This window comes from Physeter macrocephalus, chromosome 4 (genome assembly GCF_002837175.3).
Source record: "Physeter macrocephalus isolate SW-GA chromosome 4, ASM283717v5, whole genome shotgun sequence".
Taxonomy (NCBI): Eukaryota; Metazoa; Chordata; class Mammalia; order Artiodactyla; family Physeteridae; genus Physeter; species Physeter macrocephalus.
Genome location: NC_041217.1, coordinates 17,114,551 through 17,135,185, shown reverse-complemented (window position 1 = coordinate 17,135,185; position 20,635 = coordinate 17,114,551). Strand labels below are relative to the sequence as shown.

At 37.1% G+C, this 20,635-nt stretch overlaps 1 long non-coding RNA gene across 2 annotated transcripts in view; it reads left to right on the top strand.

Annotated features, from left to right (window-relative positions):
- LOC102992376 (uncharacterized) overlaps nt 1-15,444 on the top strand; it is a 62,640-nt gene extending 47,196 nt beyond the window's left edge. Inside the window, exons 5-7 of one of the 2 annotated variants that reach the window (XR_008617019.1) lie at nt 4,859-4,994; nt 5,452-5,743; nt 14,852-15,444. This is a non-coding gene — a long non-coding RNA (uncharacterized lncRNA). The remainder of the gene's footprint in view (nt 1-4,858; nt 4,995-5,451; nt 5,744-14,851) is intronic. The other variant, XR_003679313.2, reaches the window with a different exon arrangement.
- The last annotated feature ends 5,191 nt before the right edge of the window (nt 15,445-20,635 follow it).

The following is a 20,635-nucleotide window of genomic DNA, read 5'->3' as shown; positions in this document are numbered from 1 at the left end:
CTCATTTTGCTTAACTTACTGTGTTTGGGGTCTCCTTTTAGCAGGCTGCAGGTTCATAGTTCCCGTTGTTTTTGGTGTCTGCCCCCAGTCGGTAAGGTTGGTTCAGTGGGTTGTGTAGGCTTCCTGGTGGAGGGGACTGGTGCCTGTGTTCTGGTGAATGAGGCTGGATCTTGTTTTTCTTGTAGGCAGGACCACGTCCGGTGGTGTGTTTTGGGGTGTCTGTGAACTTATTATGATTTTAGGCAGCCTGTCTGCTAATGGGTGGGGTTGTGTTCTTGTCTTGCTAGCTGTTTTGCATAGGGTGTCCAGCACTGTAGCTTGCTGGTCATTGAGTGGAGCTGGGCCTTAGCATTGAGATGGAGTTCTCTGGGAGAGCTCTTGTCAGTTGATATTATGTGAGGCCAGGAGGTCTCTGGTGGTCCAATGTTCTGAACTCGGCTCTTCCACCTCTGAGGCTCAGGCCTGACACCCAGCCGGAGCACCAAGACCCTGTTAGCCACATGGCTCAGAAGAAAAGGGAGGAAAAAAAAGAAAGAAAAAATAAATTATTAAAATAAAAAATAAAAAAAAGAAGACAGCAACCAAACCAATAAACAAATCCACCAATGATAACAAGCGCTAAAAACTATACTAAGATAAACATAAAAATCAGAAACTAGTCATTTGCATACAGCAAAACCCAAATCTACAGTTGCTCCCAAAGTCCACCACCTGAATTTTGGGATGTTCATTGTCTATTCAGGTATTCCACAGATGCAGGTACATCAAGGTGGTTGTGGAGATTTAATCTGCTGTTCCTGAGGCTGCTGGGAGAGATTTCCCTTTCTCTTCTTTGTTCGCACAGCTCCCGGGGTTCAGCTTTGGATTTGGCCCCGCCTCTGCCTGTAGGTCACCTGAGGGCGTCTGTTCCCGCCCAGAAAGGACAGGGTTAAAGGAGCTCTGATTCGGGGGCTCTGGCTCACTCAGGCCGGGGGGAAGGGAGGGGTACGGAATGCAGGGCAAGCCTGCAGCGGCAGAGGCCCGCGTGACGTTGCACCAGCCTGAGGCGCGCCGTGCGTTCTCCCGGGGAAGCTGTCCCTGGATCCCGGGACCCTGGCAGCGGCGGGCTGCACAGGCTCCCGCGAGGGGAGGTGTGGAGAGTGACCTGTGCTCGCACACAGGCTTCTCGGTGGCGGCAGCAGCAGCCTTAGCGTCTCATGCCCGTCTCTGGTGTCCGCGCTGATAGCCGCGGCTCGCGCCTGCCTCTGAAGCTCATTTAGGCGGTGCTCTGCATCCCCTCTCCAATCTCTCCGCTTTGCCCTCCGCACCCCTGTTGCTGCGCTCTCCTCGGCGGCTCTGAAGCTTCCCCGCTTGGCCACCCACAGTCTCCGCCCGCGAAGGGGCTTCCAGTGTGTGGGAACCTTTCCTCCTTCACAGCTCCCTCCCACTGGTGCAGGTTCCGTCCCTATTCTTTTGTCTCTGTTTTTTCTTTTTTCTTTTGCCCTACCCGTGTACATGGGGAGTTTCTTGCCTTTTGGGAGGTCTGAGGTCTTCTGCCAGCGTTCAGTAGGTGTTCTGTAGGAGTTATTCCACATGTAGATGTATTTCTGATATATTTGTGTGAAGGAAAGTGATCTCCACATCTTAATCCTCTGCCATCTTGAAGGTCCTCCTAGGTCTCTATTTTTAGTTTTCAGTGTGGCATCTATAAATTGAAGATGTTTATTAAATTTAATATGACAGTTTTTCTGTGAAAGTCTGATGATTGATTTGATTTGTATATATGGTTTAGAGTTCCAAATAAAATTGCAGCTACTTTTTAATGTGAATATTGGGATTGATTAAATAAATTATAGGACATCCATACAATGGAATATGCTACAGCCACTAATACAACAGTCTTGGAAATATGTTTATAGACATGTAAAGACGTTCACAGTATGTTCTTAAGTGAAAAAAAAGATAAATTGCAAAACTATTTACAGCATAGTCCCAGGATTTCAGAAATATATCAAAATGTCTAGGCACCAAAGTATTAATGATTATTAATTTTAAATGGTAGGAAAAGGGAAGTTTTATTTTTGTGTGTTTTTTTACATTTGTATTTTGGTGTGTCCATTTTATGCAATGAAAACATCATATATGAAAGATGTTCATATATGTGAATCAAGCTATAATACACAAATACAATGAATACTGTCGTTAGCCATTGATCATTTTAATTATCTATCAACATTTAGCTGATATATTTATTTGTGAACATTTTGTTCTATTTAAAAAGTATGAGTTAATCATTCAACACATATTGCAATTTCTTGGGTACTAGTACTTGCGAGGTGCTAATTGTATAATATTAAATCTTTCAGGGTGGATATTATTGCATCATTTTTTTGATGTGGAACCTGAATTCATAGAGATTAAATAACTTGCACAAGTCCACAAAGCTAGTAAATAACAGAGCAAGAATTCATGCCTAAATCTCATTCTACCATTGAAACCTGCCTCTCAAAATGAGGGCCAGAGGAATCAAATGATTTCTCCACTCTCTTTTTGCTAACACATTTCAAATCTCTGATTTGAACCTGGGTCTTGCTGACTCCAAAGCCCAAGCTTTCACTACTACACTGCTCTGTCTTCATGTTTGCTGATGTCTATGGTGTGATTCATTGGGGGCCATTAATATACAATCTACAGAACTAAAGCAGCGTCAGAGAAAAGTAATTTAAACGATTGAGGAAATGAGATGGGACAAAATTACTGGTTATAAGAAAATTGTCCAAATTTCACCTCTGAAAAGGAACATGAAGGCAATAATATAGATAAATAAATCTGAACATTTTCATCGAAGCCAGAAATTCTGTAGAGAAGCCACCATTTGAAACTAAATCTAAATACATTTCAAGAAACTTAATTAAAATTATGATTTACAGCTTCACTTATCTCATAATTAATGTTTGGGATTCAGTAGTTTATAAGGAAGTACTGGCATAAAATAAACACTGAACAAGAAGGAATGTAAACAAATTTATTTATGTTAGAACCATAAATTATGGATTTGGGATAGGCAATGGTTTTCAAAAAAATCATCAAAATCACTTTGGGGAACTTTGAAGTGTATATGTCTTAGGCTCCATACACGGGGATTTTACTAAGAAGGGAGAATGCTTTTTCTCAAAAGATGGTCTTGTGCTAAAGACCCCCAAATTTCTTCCTCCTTTAAATTTCTAAAATGCTATAATTCTTCAGAAGAATACTAGACCCTCGATACTGTGTAAAAGCATAAAACTTTGTCATAAGAGGGACCTGGTTTCATGTCTTGGTTTATTTGCCTACTAGCTGTGTAAATTTGGACAAGTAATGCATTCTTTCCAAGCAACTCCCTGCAGTATCCCTGTTCTTCATCTGGAAAGCGGGGATAAAAATACCAATTCCATAAGAGGTTTTATAAGTTTTTATAAAGGATGAAAGGAAACAAACCATATAAATTCCTTATCATGGGTCTTATATATAGTAAGAGCTCAATAAATGGTAACAATTACCACTGTCACTGAAAATTTGTCTTTAGTGTTCCTGTTGGTGACCTACTACTTGAATAGTTTTGGCTGAGTATGACACCTCCTGTTCCTATGATTTTGCAGATTTGAAATTGATAAGAAAAGCAAGATGATTTATTATGTATGTAATATAATCTATTGCCTTGTGCTTGAAACTTCACTGAAGTAGAGCTCTCTGTACATAATTGGAAGGTAGCTAACAACACAAGAAAATAATGGTGGTAAAGATAATTTTTGTTATTGACTGAGCTCCCACTATGTTCCAAGGACTATTCCAGGTATTTTATGTACAACACTCTATTAGAAATCTGTTCTTATTTTTAATTTACAGATGAAGATACTGAAGCTTGAAGAGTCTGCTTGCCCATACCTGGCTTATAAGAAGAGCCAGTATTCTAACCTTCTGCTATCTAAGTCAGATATGGACTTGATAAATCTAAAGATAGGAATCCTATGTTAATTATTATTTTTGTCTCCTCAAGTTTTTATTGTGAGAATGAGAAAGTGAATGAAAAATAATGAAGATAATGGGGTAGGAAACGTTTAGGATATGAGCAACAAGATTTCTAACCTATTATTAAATTAAAACACACACACACACAAAAACCTTTCCAAGCAAAATTGGTGGTCTTCGGAAGAAACAGATGGAATAATTTGGAATTGTTCAATTTTGAAATTGCCATCACTAAGAGATTTTTTTATCCTTTTCTCTCAAATAGGCATACTTTTCTAAGGGCTTGCTTATTTTTTATTTTTAATTTCAAATTTTTGATAAATTTTATTGGAGAAAAAAAGCAGATGAGGAAATAGAAAGTAACTGGGCGATAGATGGTGGGGTGCAAAGGCTACTTTAATTGTGTGGCCAGGGAAAGCTTTTCTGAGTTGATGACCTTAAGGCTGAGAAAGACAGAGTCATGAAAATACCCAGGGAAAAGCCTGGGGGCAGGGGAGTAGCAAACGCTAAGAGAGATGAGCCAGGAGGCCCGTCTGACAGGGCTTGCTTATTCTTACAGCTCATTGGTCAGCGTTACCAATGTCTTAATGGAGAAGTTTTGGGCAGTTTAGGAAATGACACGATAAAGGGGGTTATGGTGGTGAGGAAGAGGTTGTAATTTTTGGTAATTTTCTATTTGTATTCCTTCTCCAGGCTTTTAGGTGAGTCATTAGCTTTGTCCAAGGAGACGACTGCTATTTGTAACCGTACTTTTTTTTTTAAATGCTGTTTTTTATTTTTTATTCTATTTTATATACACATACATATATATATATTTTTTTTTTAACTAGGTCTTTATTTTTTTCTTTCTTTCTTTTTCTTGGCCATGCAGCATGCAGGATCTTAATTCCCCAACCAGAGATCGAACCCATGCCCCCTGTATTGGGAGCATGGAGTCTTAACCACTGGACTGCCAGGGAAGTCCCTGTAACCCTACTTTGTCAATGAATTTACCTTCAACTGAAAAAGTGAGCAGCATTTTCCTTCTTTAATACAGCTGTAGGAGGGTCTCCCTGTTTTTCTTGCCTCTGGCTGTTTCTTTTGCTCTATCCTCACCTAATAAGATTTATTTGAGTTGAATATTCATATTACTCTTGCCTAAACCAACTTTCTTCCCTCCTTTTTGCTTTCCTGCTGTGGAGACGTCCTATTCATGCCAGTTTTATGATTTGGGGGAGGAGTTTTTCTTTTTAAGTCTCTTTTACCCTCTGAAGGTCTCCAGAGGGTAGAGCAAAGACTGCTGATACTGGCCGTGTATCTCAGTTGGAGTGAAAAGCTAAGGATGGGGGGCAAAGGGGAGATATTCTACTTGTCTGTGATTTCACAGGACCCATTTCTGTACTTTGCTGAACAGGAAGGAAGCCTCCCAATGCTATCAGATCAACAGATACACATTTTTTTTGTTTTTTTTGTTTTTTTTCCCAGACCAAATGCTCACTGGAGGGGAGTGATATGCTGACCAAAGACATCCCCAAACATGAAGCTGTCCTGCTGGGATTGTCCTGCCAGAGGTCGTTTTCCTTCCTGCCATCTCAAATACTCCCAACCCCAAAGCAAAGAGCCCCTCTGCACAAAGGTTGAGATTGCGTCCCAGCTGTGGCCATAACAGGGACATCGATCCTCATCTGTTCCCCACCACTGAATTCTCCACTGCGGGTTAGAAACAAGCAATGCAGCCTCCGCTACCAGCGACACCGGCGGGACCTGGCTTTTAAAAGTAAGATTGAATGGCTATTAGAAGGGGTGACGGCTATAACCTAACACTGTACAGAGAGACCAAGGTAAGGAAGTAACACAGGATCGTAGAATGTGGAGATCTGGAAGGCTCTTTAGACATCATTCCGGCCAACCCCTTTGCTTTACAGGTGAAGAAACCCAGGACCAAAGAGGTTAATTGACTTATCCAAGGTCATAGTGTGAATTATTGTCCTTTGGTTGTTCAGGTCACCCTTAAACAAAAATTTTTTTTCCCAGGGTTTCTAAGAGTTCAGAGTTCGTAGTCCATCAGCTTTAATAGTTTAAATGCTTCCCTTTAGAACTCGTTCATTGGCAGTGAATCATGGGAACCTATCATGAACATGCCCCACATGTTATAGGTGATTAAAAAAGGGGAAAGAGGTTTCTGCTCCTAATATCTTACAATTGAATTGGAAACTTAAGAAATATAAATAGCAAGAGGAAAAATGAAATTCTTATGTATGTAAAAAAAAAATGAAATCCTTGATGTATGAGTGTAAATGCTGTGCATAAAAGAGAATTCTATGGAGTAGGTGTCCTATGCTTTATCTTAAAGAAACTGAAGACCATGTGTTTGTATTAATATTTAGAGAGCCATTAATTTACTATTGGGATTATAAAGTAAAAGTGATAAATAACAATTTATATTTTGTGTTCTATAATGTCCACGTATAAAGTTTCCTGGGCATTTCAGCAGCCACCAACATCACTGAAAATATGTTTACGGCCCACGAAAAAAATTCCATTTGAATCTTGTCTCTTTGAAACATAGCTTCCTCTCTTCATCCTTATTTCCTCATTTCTAGTATAAAGTGGTCAGATTAGATGATCTTTAAGGTTCTTACAAATTTCTACTCTCCTTGATTAGTGAGTGACTAAAAACAAAAGGCAAAATAGTCCAGATGTTCTAGTAGGTTTACATTTGCATCTGAGAAAAGTCCTGAAGTACCTCAATAGTTTTAAATTATTTTTTGAGTGGTGAAATATCACTGAAAATTGTCTATGAAATTCTCCCAGTAAAATAACTGGTTTTAGATTTCTGCATTGTTGATCTTGTAGTTCCAGGACAGATTTGGGATAATTATCGTGATTTCCACTGGGTAGAACAATATTTTAGGATCAGAACAATCAAACTCAAATTATACAGGTACAACAGTTTAACAAATGTGACACATATTTTATAATTCATATCGAACTGATGAGTCCCTTTGGTCTACCCATCAAAATAATTGTCAGAGGTAAATAGGCACTCATTTTCCATGTGAACTTTTCCATGTTGCTGCTGGAAAACCGTTTCTAAGGGTATAATTGCAATAGCTGCCCCTGAAAGCCTCGAGCCCCGAATGATCATTTAAATGGTTCCTGTGAATGGCACAACTTGTGTTTATGGGTGCCAGGTCCCAGTGTTTCAGATACATAGAAACAGCCTTTGCCAAGGCAGCTTTAGCCAGTAAGAATAGCTAATATGGATACTTACTGAGTGCTAACTATGACTATACTGAATGTTTTGCATATATTATCTTATTTAATACTCCCAATAATCTGAAGACGCAGGTACTGTTATTATCCCCATTATACAGGTAAAGAAACTGAACATTAGAAGGTTAAATAGTTTGCCTAAAATACATCTAGAAAACAGTAAAGCTGAGATCTGAAGCCAGCTGTATTGACCTCACGGACAATACGCTAATCACTCTACAGTATTACCACATGGCTTGCAATAGTCTAGAAGACGAATGATTTTTAAGTTGCTCTGATAAATACCCTTTATGTGGAAAATGATGGGTGTGCAGCCTGAGTAGTGTGTATGATGGTGGTGCAGGTTAGAGGTGCAGGGATCATTAATTTTTATTGACTTTAGTTAATTGCATTTAATTCGAATCTCTCAACGATTTTGGCCAACTGCACATTGTGCCTGTCTGGGTCTGCAGTATCACTGACAGCAGAGATGTGGATACCAGGCTACGTAGGCATCCTTCCTCCAGAACCTTCACTGGCAGACACGAGCATGCATCATCCAACCCGGGTCTGAACAGCAAGTTCAGAAGCCATCTCATTATTTACATTTCTGACCTGCAGTGTTGTATGAAATACTGTGAAGAACGCCGTGCTTTAGGATCTGTGGAATATCAACACATTTCCCAGCCTAAATCTAAAGCAATGGTGCTTAATAATTTATATGAACGCATCTCCCCCTTCTCCATGTGGTTAAAGATAATGAAATAGAGAACCGCGCTCTCCGAGAATGTTACAGGCCAATTTACGATTCTAATTCTCCGTTTGGTCATCTAATATATACTATTTTATTTGAGCAGCTTTCTGCCTTTAACAGGTATTTCTTGAAAGCAATTCCTACTTGCATTACTGTTCCGTAAATGTTTGGCTTGAAAGAAAAGAAAATGTGTCCTTCAAACAAGTGTGTTTCTTTCAGGGCTACTTCTGTATGTGAATTTCTCCGTGGTGACTACCCAGTGTTATCTGTTATCATCTTCTCAGCGTTCAATTCATTACCCCTGTTCATTATTCAATTTGTTGGGCTTTGAGCACCTGAGTAATTGAAAGCTATGCAAGTATTATAAATTATAGTGTCCACGTTCATAATCCCCATTTTAGAGTTTATAGCTTCACTGTAAAAATTCACTGTGTTGGAACCTTACATACAAGGTCTTATACTGAAAACAAATTAATTTATAAATACATGTTTTTCTTCCCTAAACTCAATATTTATCAAATCTTACATTTTTCCAATTACGATTTTTAGGGCTTTTACTGCCAGAGCAAGACCAATGAAAAAGAATGTTTTACATGTTCATTCATTCTTTTTTGTAACAAATATTTATGGAGTGACTATACCTTTGACAGTGTGAGGCTGGGGCTAGGTCAGCCTATTCTCTTTGAGAAGAATGAGAGAGAAAGCAGGCTTTGCAGCCCTTTAAGTTATGGCCTCCACCTCCTGATGGCACTCCAAAATCAAAACAAACCAAAAAAACCCCCAAACCAAATCCTCAGCAGCCCTTCCTCTGTAGTCTCTGCCCCTGGGTTCTTCCTGGTCCACCTAGGGCCCTGAGGACTGGAAGATTCTGTAGCCTCCTTGAGGCAGGTAGCCCAGTTCTTTGCTCTGCAAATAAATATGGGAATAAATTTTTTCAATGAGAGTAAGAAAGAAAGAAGAGAAGATGGGTGAAGTTTAAGAGACTGATGACCCAGCTAGTAAGTGCCTGAGCAGGAAGGCAGGCTGCAGACTCAAGTCTTGTGGATGCCAATCTAGTGTGGTTTTTAATTTCATCAGCACTGCCTCTGCATTGCTAGATTGGTTGATTGATTGGCTTTACCATAATACAAATAGCTTTACTGTTTTTTTTTTCTCCATAATTATACCATCAATACCCACCCTTCTCTTTGTAAAAGCTGAAACAATGGATTAAGATAGAAAGTTGAAAGTGAAAATCACCTGGAAACAAATTTGATTGGCATTAGTTCAACTAGTATTTCTGAAGCACATATTCTGGACCACTTGGGCCTTGGTAAATAGGGATAACTATTACAGATGTGGTTCCTGCCCTTAGCATAAAATTGGTGAAAGCTACAAAAAATAGGCAAGAAAGCAAATGAATGTATATTATTTTTATGACGGCTGAGAGCAGAGAATCATGATGGCAAATCAACAGGGAAGGTACTACTTACGTCACGCTATTAGAAATGATCTCTCCTGGGAAGCGGTATTGTAGAGTATGGCCTTCCAAACTATTCTGTGGCTCTGTTTATGCATTTTTATTTTTGACACAAACAAGATCATATATGCATATTGTTTTGCAACTTGCCTTTTCAATATAACCGTGTTAATCTTCCATGTAAATAAGTATAGATTGAGTGTATTATATTGTATGAATATATCATAATTTAAGAAAATCAATCCTCTATTGATGAATATTGATTTTTTTTTTGCTTTCATATGCATTGCAAGGATGGACTTCCTTTAAAATATCCCTTGGGGCATGTTTACCATTATTTCTTAGCATAAATATATAGGAACAGAATTTCTGAGTCAACGAGTATACACGCTAAAAGTTTTGATACATGTTGTCAAAATACTATATGAAAACTTGTACCAATGTGTACTCCCTGGAGCATCATGTTCAAATAGGAGACAGAGAGAAGAATGATTTGAGAGGGCAGCTTTGGAGTTAGATTGCCTGGGTACAAGTCTCAGGTCCTGCACATGTGAACTGTGTCTGACTTTCGACAAGTTGTGACACCCACCCAATATCTCAGTTTTCTCATCTAGATGTGGGCATAATAACTTATGGGATTGTTGTGAAGATTAAATGAGGTAACTCACGTTCAGCATTTAACAAAGTACATGGCACATAATAAATGCTCAATAAAAATATGAGGCATTACCATTATTTACCCTGTGCACTTGTGAGTACTGGCTATTATCATTTTTACAAATTTTTAACATATTTTAATTATAAAAATTATAATTGTACCATGCTTATGGTAAAGAATGTCTCCCACCGCATGGAAGGATATTGACATAATCACTCCTCCTCCAACTGCTATTCCACTTCCCAGAGATAACCACTTAAAACTTTTTAAATTGCCACTATGACTGAGTTAAATGCCTACATCTGACAGTCACAAATGTCGATTTTAGACAAAATCTCCAGATAGACCACTATAAAAGAAGAGGATTTCACTCCTCTCCGAAGTCTACCTGATTTTTGTCAGTTTATTTTCCAGTTCTTTGATTTCCCAGTTCATCTAAAAATAGTATTTCAAATGGAGTGCAACATTTACACTTCTGTATTCGTATTTGCCTCCATAAAATCCATGAAATTCGATAAACCTGTTACTGCAGTGTATAGTCAGTTGTAGTCTATAGTTACTGCAGTTGTAGTCTATAGTCAGTCTGGTTTGGTGGCACAGTCCTGGTTTACATGTTTTGTTCCAGTATAGTTTTTAATAGTGCCCGTGTTTGCTTTTAAAACTATGTCACTTGGATGATAACTTAGGTGTTCGCCCAATTTATAGAAAGAATTTGAGCAGCCTTTTGAGATTGCTGACAGAAGGGGGTGTTTGATGGCTTCCTGGCCACTGTGTCGTCATATTTTACTGAGTGGCTAAAGAGAGTATGTTGCCTTTGCTTTTTAAAGTTTCATATCGATTCTTGTGGGCTCTGGGGTTCATGCCCCTTTGCCATGTTTGATTGAAATGGTGCCCCTCACGTCAACATAACATTTCTATTCAGGGCATTGTTTTCCTTAACAATTTTGAGATGGCAAAGAGAAAAAGAATCTAATTAGGGTATTTATCCCACGGTAGATTAACTACTACCTTGTTAATGTTATCTTCTTATTCCTTTAAAAACGATTTCAGATTTACAGAAAGGTGAAGAGAATGATAACAATTAAAAAAATCTCACGTTCTCAACATCCAGCTTAAAAAGTAAAACATTACCAATACATTTGGCTTCCCCAGTGTTCCGTGTTCCTGTGTACTCTTCTTGACTGCAATATCCTTTTCTTACCCCAAGGCAACCACTCCACTGAATGTAATGTTTCTCATTTCCATGCATTTAAAAACATAATTTCAATGTGTAGTGTATAATAAAATAGACAGTATTGCTTTCATGCTTTAAAACTTTGTATAAATGATGTACAATTTAGCCTTTTTTTTCCCCTCAACATCCTATTTGGGAGAGTCTCCTTGGTAACCTGTATAGGGATAGTTGATACTTTTTCACTAGTCTACGATATTGCCTCCTATGAATATACCACTATTTACCCATTCTACTTTTCTTTGTCCTTACAAACTGTGTTCTGCAGCTTGTCATTGAATATTCTTGACCAAAAGTGTAAAAAACAGATTGCCATCCAAATGGTTGTAACCATTCATATTCCCACCAGCAGTGAAGAAAAGATTTAAGACTATTGTAAAACTATTTATCTAACTCAGGAAATCGGGTAACCAGCTAAACATAATACATCTATTGTAAATAAGGTTCTTGTCCTAGACGTTGAAGATAGATACAAAGATATACAAGAGAGTCTGAGTAGAATATATATGCACAGTGAAATTCTTTGCAGACAAATACCTACTACATGCCGTGTACTGCCCTAGGCAGTAAGAATACCAAAGTGATGAGGAAGGTAAGATTTGGTCAGAAAGGTTAAGAACAGAGGTGGAGAGGAATCAGACAACATCTCAGGAAGAAATGTTGTGAGTGACCTGAATATTCCCTTTATGCTTCCTCCTTCGGAAGCTTCTGTACAGTGGAGATTATATACCACATTGCTTAATTTTCCAATTTGCTGAGGAAGACAACTCAGAAATGAAAATATTTCATAAATGTTAATAGATGGCTTGATGATGCAAAGATTTTATTATTGTTGTTGGTAAATTCCAATACCTGAGGCAAAATATTATACTTAAGTAAATAGGCTTTTCACAATTCTAAACGCACTCGAGAAAATTACAGCTTTCTGTGTATAGACTTTGGTTTGCTTGAGAACAAGAATTGTTACAAGAAGATATAAAAGCTACTTATTTTTTATGGGACTTCTGCATAAATCTTATATCTATAACATGATCTAGTGACATAAATTTTAGCAGCTTGTTTCTGTTTCACCTGCTGTGGAACCAGTGCTATCCTACAGCAATATCCAGGGGTGGAATTGAGCTATTTGCTGGTGTCATAAATAAGTAAGGATGTCATGGCTGTTTTCATTTGACTGAGCAGTAATGGAGTTAATTATACTATCTGTCTTTGTTTTTGATCTGTGTTTCCAAAGTCATCTAAGCTTTGGGGAGTTCTCCTATTTTAACTCTTCCCTTTTCTGATTGGATTTCATAGGCTTTGGGATTTCACAGCTATCGATTACTACTCCCTTTTAATTTCCACCTTTCATTCACAACTGTGCAGATTATGTTTCATATGGACTCTTCTTCAAGAAATAAGAGAACTGGCATTATTTGGTACTTGATATGTAACTTTTAATGTGAGCATTTTATACAAGTTATCTCTGGAGAAGGACGGATTTTAGCCTAATTTTCTAGTTGAGACAGACTCAAGAGAGGTAAGTAACTTCTGAAGTGTGTGCTAGCAAGCCAGCGAGATAGGAATGGATTTAAAATTTTCTTGTGTACTTTTGCTGAGATTAGGAATCATTGTTGAGATGAAAAAGGATTTCCATGATATTTTCTGCCAGGCTATTACTTATCAAGTTGAGAGAGACAAAGTAGATAAATACACATATACATACAAATATGTAAATAGTTGGAGACCTCAGATTAATTTTTCATCTTTATTGATATTATTTATCTTAACTACATAATCTGAAATACTTGGATTACTTAATCACTGTAGATACTTTGGCTTTAATTAATTATCCTTTTAATGTTTTGTTTATTTATATATTCTCTCATTTAATTGGCAACTAAGCTCCCAAAGAAGAAAACTGAGGGGAAAATTATTTTCACATTTTATTCAGTACATATAACGATACATATTAAAATATTTAAAAATAAGGAGATTTTTAATTTTTTGCTTTTATAAATTGCTGGACAGTTTAGATATCAGATACATAGGAAAGCAGCACATGCTATTCTCAAATATATACATACACGCATGTATACATACATAATATACATTGAAATAATAAAATGAATTTCTACTCTTATGGTTTAATTTTATTTAAACTGTGATCTTGCTTTTTAATCGATCTAACTCTTCTTTGGTAAGGTTCCCTCGGTAATGAACAGCTTCATACACTAGCTTTCTGATCCATCTTACAAGTTTGAATTGTTTTCCAAATGATTTAAACAATCTCTAGCTGCTTATTTTTATTTAAATTAAAAGTAAAGACATCCTGACATAAAATTATTTTATCTTGTCTTTTGGCTCCTGCACAAATGACTTTTACTATTAATCATGGTATTTCTATGATCGCCATCATTTTTTTTTTTTTCCTTTTTTGGCCACGGGCCATGCAGGATCTTAGTTCGATCCCTGACCAGAGATCAAACCCGTGCCCCCTGTAGTGGAAGCGCTCAGTCTTAACCACTGGACCGCCAGGGAGGTCCCTCACCGTCATTTTTATGAAGAACTTATGAGTCAGTTATTTTTAACATGAAAAGAAGTAGGTTAAATGCCAGAGAAATACACTAAAAATGGTGCTGAGAGTCATGGAGGGATTTTGTTGAAATGCAGATGGGAAGTTGAGTAGGAATCAACTATGAGGCATAAAAAGATGTTTTCATTTTTGGCCTGAGATTTTCCATGAGGAATTCATATAATTATTCTTGTTGACAGGAGTGTGGAGAGGTTGGGGTAGGATTAGTTGTCAAGGATTTTCAACAGACCTGCAGAGGGTAAATTTTCTATCTCTGGGTACTGAGGTATGACCCCAACAGAATTCTTTTATCTTTTAGGGTTTGGGTAGGAATTTCTGTTGGTGGCGGTTAAGTTAACCCTGACCTCATCACACCTACCCAAGTACCGCTATGGCCAAGTCACTTTGCAAACTGATAGGCAAGTAACCTGGGAGAGATTCAAAGAAAACCTTCTGATATTAAAAAAAGAAAAAGGTGGGAGGGCAGGTTAAATCTGCATTACGTGCTGATTGAATGGCTTGATTTTAACGCACTTACAATTAAATTGGACTTGCTGTTCAAAAGTAAAGAAAAAAAATTCCACTGACCCTGACACCTCCAAAAGAGTAGAATTGAAAAGAAAACACAAAGCAACACACTCAGGCCCTTTCGTGGCTGCTGAGTTTCAGTCTCAGCTTTCTCTGTGCCCTAACGTGGAGAAGAGGTGTGTGTCTCTCGTCTTTAACAATCATGGGATTCAAACATAAGTCGCTGTGAAGTTTGACACATCTTTGGAATTTAGAAAAAAAATGTACAAACTAGAATCCCAGCTTGTTAATTTTCTGAGTTGTTTAGGAAGCGACTTACAAGGGAAATAGATTTTCTTCGTGGGTTTTATGAATGCTACCAAAATTCCATACTTAAAAGTGAATGTAACTGAGCAACATGCTCTTCCTAAGGAAGGTCAAATGTTCTTCCCTTTGAAATCTTTCAGGCTCCCAAACCAGTTTGCATATTGAGTTTCCCAGAACTCTTTTCAACCACCTGGAGCAGCTGAGCATGAAGAACACCATTCTCAATGTCTTTATCTACAAATTGGTAAGCAAATAGGTTCCAGAGGCCTGGTGAGGAGGGGCACTCCCCTTCCATCCAGTCTGTTTATTACTGAGGAAGTTCTGATCAAGTTTATGGTGTTAAAGACTCCAACATATCAACTCTATTGAAGAGCAGGACAAGCCATCGTAAATATGAACCATCAAAGCATTAGCCATTTCAATGAAATGAAGCAGATCAATTGTTGTTTAGAAAGGTGCCTTTCAGATCTCCTCTCTCAGGTTCTGAGTTGCTGTATCAAGTTCACATTAAAACAACTTGTGCTAATGGGATTTTAGCTCAGGATCTTGGAAGGTCAGTGACTTGGCCAATAAACCATGATTTCCTGAATCTGTGGCAAAACAATCACCTAGCTGCTTTAAAACCATTGAAAACAATTCAGGGACATATTGGCATTAGGACAAAAATGAAATAGCTAAAATAATTGCAGTTACTTGGGTTGTGAATTTGCTTCTATCAATCAGCTGCCTTTTATTTAATATGGCATTAGTTGCTTTTTTTCCCGTAAATGTGTTACGGTTTATTAAAATTGATGTATGTATCAGATGCATGTAGACAAAGAGATATTATTTTTTGAAATCAAAACATCTTTGGTTAATCTCTTGGAATTCTGTGTTCTGGAAAATAATTTCAGCTGCAAAGAGGATGCTGAATGTAATTTTTGTATAAACCAGTAAGGTAGTCATTACTGTATCATAGTCTGATTATTTCTTTTAACACATTAAATGAGCACCTTGTATGCAGCAAACACTGAACTAGATATTCTCACATGCTCTCTCATTGACTGTGAATATCATCGGCCTTTGTACACTGTGGGCTTCTAACGATCAGGGATCTTGTTTCATAAGTCTTTGCTTATCCTTAAGACCTAGCAACGTGCCTGGGATATGGTCCTCAAAATCTTTCTGTTAGATAGACATAAATATATGTACTTAGCTTTAAAAATATTAACTTCTGGCTGAGAATTTGAATTCAAAATATTTAACCCTTTGGAGAAAGCAAAAACAGTTACATTATGGAATTTTTTTCCCATGTGGTCATACCAAAATTCTGTAGTATTTTAGAAGTAAATGCTATGTTTAAATTGAGAATGGACTGAAATGAAGGGAGCATGGTTTGCCAAAACATTCTGTTTGTACTTAAAAAGTTATTCAGTATTAAAAATTAACCAGCACTTAGGTAGAAGGTTGGGATATTTATTTGAAGTGAGCCATATATTAACTAAAACTAGATCATGAGAAACAGAACACTTTACCCATAGTCGAAGAATTCATTCTCTTTAAATTGGTTAGATATTCGTTTTGTGTACAATCTACCGATAAAAGATAGGTATGTAGGTAAGTAGGTAGATAGATGTATAGACAGATAGATGCATACGTACATACACAGACAAATAGAATTTTTTTTTCCTCATTAGGAGCCAAACACTAGGCTAGCTACTGCAAAGCATAGGATAGAATTTGAAGAAGACAAACTTTCTGCCATCAGTGCATTCACAATCTTCTTTATTTGGAGATGGACAGTAAACATAATTTTTTAAAAATTTATCGGCCGCACCACGTGGCATGTGGGATGTGGGATCTTAGTACCCTGACCAGGGATGGAACCTGCAGCCCCTGCATTGGAAGTGCAGGGTCTTAACCACTAGACCACCAGGGAAGTCCCTGTAAACATAATTTTAATACAAGTCAGGTAGATGACTTGCGCTTTCTTTTTCTTTCCTTTTTTTCTTTTACAGTCCCGGCCTTTTATTTTCTTTACACCCATCATGCTATGAATTCATAGGGAATGGGCTCCATCCAACAGTTCAGGCTGCTTTCCATTGGTTCTCACGAAGTGTGCTTCTCTGGGTGGAGCAGGCTGGAGCTTCAGCTGAACCCAAGTACCTTTCTCTTTGGCGTCCTTCTTTTTCTGATCATTTTCCTTCACACGTTTCGGAAGCTGTCTCAGCTCTTAGAGCGCTTAATATGCTCAATACGTACATTAGTCCTGGCAAGAATTTTGCCAGGTATGTTCGTGGTGAAATGGTGGTAAAGATGGGAAGGATTTCCAGATTTCTGAGATGGGCAGTTAAGAGGGGTTGGAGTTGTAGTCCACAGATATAGTAACACAGAGAAAGAAAGTTTTTAGTAGGGAGGAAAGTAGTACAAAAGTGGTGGTAGAAAAAAAAGAATGGATTAATTTAATTTTGGATCTTTGCCTTTAAAAAGTCTCTGAGACATTCAAGTAAAAATATTCAGTACTTAGTAGATTAAAATCAAAATTTGGAATAGAGAGGGAGATTGGAAGTCACCTGGCATTCTCTAAATCCTGACTCTACTACTTCAGCTCCAGAACGTTTTGGGAAACTTAAGTCATCCAGGAAGTCTGTATTTTTTTAAATTGTTTTTCCCCCCCAGTCTTTCTCTATTTAGTGTCTATGTTTTAGAAAACAGCTTTCTTAGGGTAGAGTGATCTGCAATTTTTAAAGATATTGCTTTATTCAAAAGAAAAAAAATTATAGTGGCTCAGAGCAGGAAAGGTAATCAGCAACTTCTGAGTTGGTATTCTAGCTTTCCTACTTCCTAGCTGTGTGATCACGGGCAACCCATTTAACCTCTCTGAATCTTTCCTTACCTGTAAAGTGAAGATATCATTGCTGAATGAAAGCACTGTCATGAGGATTAGATGATATATAAAATGGCTGGCAGAAGAGGTGACGTTGCGATAACTTAAAAATGGCTATATTAATGTTAATAGGATAAATATTGTTGACTGGTAGTACATAGTAGACGGTATAATTGGCTCTTCTACTAAATTTCTCTCGTTTATTGTTCACAAAAACCCTGGGAGGTAAATATTATAATTCCCATTTTATAGAAAGATGAAAACTCAGAGGTCAAGAGTCAAAAAGCGGCAGAGTCAAGATTTGAAGCCAGATTTTAAAAATCTTATTTCTGGCATTTTACTTGCTCCCTTAGTGCTTCAGAGATTATGGATTAAAAGTTCTTGTCTGTTTCCCAAGAGCCTTCAGCTTTGTACCATATAGAAGGATGCTCTGTAAGTACAGATGAGCAGATTCAGGACAAGGCAGAATATTTATTGAGCTTCTATTATGTGCCAGACACCGTAGCATGCAGTGAGAATACAAATAGTTCTTGCTTTGCTATTGATATCTTGGCACAACAAGCATTTTTACAGATAACTATAATGCAGTGTGTGGTCTGTGCTCAACTAGAGGTGGGCGGGGAAGGGAAACAGCACAACGAGGAGGGAACAATTTAGTTTTGTCGTAAGTTTGGGATGAGAGTGAGATAAAGTTCCCCCAGAATCCTCAGAGAAGGTGAAATCTGAACTGGGCCTATTTTGGAGAAGCTTATGCAGTATAAAAATAATTCTTGATCTGTGTCTCTATTAAATTTGGAAAGCCATAGTTGACGTGAGACATCTCCTCTTTCTCACAGTTTCTTATCCGACACTAGAAATAACACGATATCTGAGAGTTTATAGTAATTGGTGAATTGTATTTTAGTGGTATTACTAAAATTGTATGTTAATAATTGTATTTTAGAAAAATGATCTGACCACTTTAGAAGACCTAGATTTTTATAAATTCTGATTTAGTAAGTACAAAATATATACATGTTTTTAAATATTTTATTTGTTTATTTATTTTGGCCATGTTGCGCAGCATGTGGGATCTTAGCTCCTTACCAGGGATACATCCCTCACCCCTTGCGGTGGAAGCGTGGAGTCTTAACCATGGGACCGCCAGGGAAGTCCTAATAAGTACAAGATATTTTGAAAAATTAAATAACTACCCTGATGGCCTGAATTCAAATTCCAGAACTGTTTCTGGAATACTTCAGATACGTCATCTTAGGAGGTTACTTTACTTTTCTGTTGTTCAGTTTTCTTATTTGTAAAATAAGGTTGTTGGAAAAATCAAGTATTAGGAAGAGATGGTGTAATAGTAAAAGCTTGGGCTCCCGAGTAAATCTGCCTGAGTTTGAGTCCTAAACCTATTGTATGCTAGCTGTGTGACTTTAAGCAACTTACCTAACTTCTCTGCGCTTCAGTTTCCTCATTTGTAAAATGAGGATAATGATAACCTCCTTCAATTGTGCTAGTACAATTTACTGAGTAGTTTTCCATTTCCTAATTTGAAATACCATCATTATTATATATTAAATTCTTACATAAGGTAAATATATAGGGGGTTTTCTAATGCATTCATTGTTCAGTCTCTATAACATCCAGCTAGTATATTTTGTTAATTGCTTTAGCTTTATAAGACATAATCTTGAACACATAAAAATCAATTCTCCCCGCCATCATTCTCTATCTCTATACACACACACACACACACACACACACACACACACACACACGCACACATGATAATAAGTACAAGATATTTTGAAAAATTAAATAACTACCCTGATGGCCTGAATTCAAATTCCAGAACTGTTTCTGGAATACTTCAGATACGTCATCTTAGGAGGTTACTTTACTTTTCTGTTGTTCAGTTTTCTTATTTGTAAAATAAGGTTGTTGGAAAAATCAAGTATTAGGAAGAGATGGTGTAATAGTAAAAGCTTGGGCTCCCGAGTAAATCTGCCTGAGTTTGAGTCCTAAACCTATTGTATGCTAGCTGTGTGACTTTAAGCAACTTACCTAACTTCTCTGCGCTTCAGTTTCCTCATTTGTAAAATGAGGATAATGATAACCTCCTTCAATTGTGCTAGTACAATTTACTGAGTAGTTTTCCATTTCCTAATTTGAAATACCATCATTATTATATATTAAATTCTTACATAAGGTAAATATATAGGGGGTTTTCTAATGCATTCATTGTTCAGTCTCTATAACATCCAGCTAGTATATTTTGTTAATTGCTTTAGCTTTATAAGACATAATCTTGAACACATAAAAATCAATTCTCCCCCCATCATTCTCTATCTCTATACACACACACACACACACACACGCACACATGAGCATGCACACACAGAGGTTTTGCTAGTTCATTCTTCCTCGTGGTAAACTTAAAATCATTTTGTAAAGACGCAAAATAAAATCCCGTTGAAGTTTATAGAAATTGTATCAACCCACAAATTAATTCAAGAAATACTATTAGATCTCACTAGCTAGAAATAAGTCAACTATTTTCTAATCTTCTTTCATATCCCATAGGAAATTTTTATGCTTTTCTTCACAAAAGCTTGTATCTTGCTTGTTGTATTAATTTCTGACTCTTTTATATATATTTGTTGTTAACGTGAATGGAAGAATAATTTTTCCATTGTTTTTCTGATTAGTGCTCTTCTCTGGAAATGTTACTGATTTTGATATTTATTTTGCAACTAGTCAACTTTCAGAATTATCTTGTTATATCTAATAGTCTTTTAGTGGAGCTTATCTGATGATCAACTGGATTTTTCTTTACAACTTCTAAAAAAAGATCTGAAATTATGTTTTCTCGTAGATTGTTGCCTTAAATGTTGTTAAATTCCTCCGATATACATAGGTTTAAAAAATAAAGGCAAAGAAATATCTTACCCTAAAAAGCTTCAGAAATTTATATTAAAGTGTTGAATGAAACAATTTATAGTTAGGAAATTCAGTAGAAAATTTAATTCTACTCTTTCTTATAATTGAATGTTTCACACTTAATAATGCATTT